Raw genomic sequence first — 2,399 nt, 5'->3', positions numbered from 1 at the left:
ATTTTCAACCTTGGAAATAATTGAAAATGTGTCGGGAAGGTAACTCTATTCTACCAGAGGTAATGTGTATTTTTCAAATGAACCAATAATAGACGAATTCCAGTCTCTGTAATTAAATGTAATTTCAAAATCAGTTTTCGAAGATGAGCACAGATAAAATGTAAGAGGCTTACTAAATTTTTTCTGTGATCAATAGTCCCTAAGATAGGGAAAAAGAAAGCCACAAACTAGAAGTTGGTTGAAAACTCTCAGGAGGTCTTAGCTTCCCTAAGAAAAATATATTCAATTCTTTATTTAACGTGAATTCATTCTTGGCTTGAGTTTTCAGAAATCTATATGTTATGCTCAAACCAAAAGGAGAAAGCTAATGTGCAGTATATTCTTTAACTAAAATGGTGACTCAGGGTCTTTTCTCCTGTGACATCAAGAAAGCAGGTCAACAAAGGCTACTTCTTCATTTTTTTTTTTTTTTTTTTTTTTTTGCTCTTCTGTATTTTATATTTTTTCCAAATTAAAATCCATTACTTTTGTAATAAGGGAAAAAAAGCAAGAAAAAAGGATAATGGAATTATTCTTGGTAAAGTGTATTAAACCCTGAAATATTAAAATTTGCATAAACAAGTTACTAAAAAAATTGATTTTTTTAACATGATGAAACAACCCTCCCTATGTCACATTTGGTTTCCTTTCGCTCATTTAAGAAGAAAGAGTATTCAGGGACAGTTTGAGGTATTGATCTACCTTGCTATCAGCCTTCCCCACCTCTTCTCAAATGATATTTAAAAAGGTTGATTTCTATGTTCAAGACCATTTGTCCAGTACCTGGTCTTGATGTAAGCTTATTTTAATTACAGTTTTTTAAAACAGTCACAAGCCTTGACAAGCCTGTTTCTCCCAGAAGCAAATTAAAGAATCAGAACTCTGAATATCTGATTCACCATTTTCCTGACTAACGGATGGCAAAAAAAAAAAAAAAAAAAGTCAAGATGTATAAAAACACAAAAAAATTAAGCCTGTAAATGAACAGCTATACAAGCAAGAATCAACCAGTAAATGGACAAAGAAAATGGGGTAGATTCATACAATAGAATGCTATCCAGCAATTAAATGAAATGGGGTACAGACTCATGCTATGATATGGATGAATTTTAAAAACATTATGTTATGTGAAAGAAGCCAGATACAAGAGACCACATGTTATATGATTCTGTTGAAGTGAAATTTCCAGAAAAGGCAAATCTACAAAGACTGAAATCAGATTACTGGTATCTGAGTAGGATGGGTGGTGAGGAGAATTAAAAGTAATGGGCATGAGGATCTCACTGGAGTAATGGAAATGTTTTAAAACTGATTTATTGTGATAGTTGCACAACTTGATAAATGTATTATTAAAATGATTGAAATGTACACTTTTTGAAATGAGGGATTTATACAGTATGTAAAATTTGCCTTAATTGGTTATAAAATAAGTTAATTTAAAAAATAGAAATAACTTTAAACTTTGGTTTATTTTATTCTTTTTTCTGACACCTTTATTTCTGAATATATGAAATATATAGTCAACTTTAAAAAGATATGTTAACTCCAACAAAGAACTAGACTTGCAGGTAGAATATAGACTACAAGAGGACAACGTATATGTGGGTTGCATGGTCAACTACCAGCCTTAAATCACAGATATGATCTAGTGAGGCCAACAAACAGAGATTAAGAGCAGTGTTTGGAGTCGGACGGATCAGCATCAAATCTTGCCTCCACTATTTACTAGCTGGGTGAACTTGACTAAATTCCTCAACAACGCACAAAGTGAAGATTATAATGGTGTGACCACAGAGGATTGTCAGAATTACATGAAATCATGTTTTGGGAACATGTAAATGGGGGCTACATGCCATTACTGAGTGATAGTTCAATAATTTCCCCATTCATCATAGTTTTAAAAGTGTATAATTATTAGAACAAATGGATCAAACCACTTGAAAAACACTATATTTAAGTAAAACATTGAACATTTTAAAATTAAGTTTAGAACTGGACTTGAATTTACGATCCACACTATTAATGCCACAATAGTTAATCTTACCATAATCTATCCCATAAATTAGTGTTATTATTTTAAAATACATCTGCAACACATTGTTTATTTATGTCTTTATTACAGTTTCAGAGTTAAATTGGGATATTAGTAAATTTATTAGGGCTTAGAATTTTTTGTTCATACAATTCTACTGACTTTAAAAGTAAAATATGGCTGAGCACAGTGGCTCAACCTATAATCCCAGCACTTTGGGAGGCCTAGGTGGGCGGATCACGAGGTCAGGAGATCGAGACCGTCCTGGCTAACACGGTGAAAGCCTGTCTCTACTAAAAATACAAAAAAAATTAGCCAGGCCTAGTGG

This window comes from Rhinopithecus bieti, unplaced genomic scaffold (genome assembly GCF_001698545.2).
Source record: "Rhinopithecus bieti isolate Rb0 unplaced genomic scaffold, ASM169854v2 scaffold_2453, whole genome shotgun sequence".
NCBI lineage: Eukaryota > Metazoa > Chordata > Mammalia > Primates > Cercopithecidae > Rhinopithecus > Rhinopithecus bieti.
The sequence above is the reverse complement of the archived record's forward strand: the minus strand, read 5'-3'. Positions refer to the sequence as shown.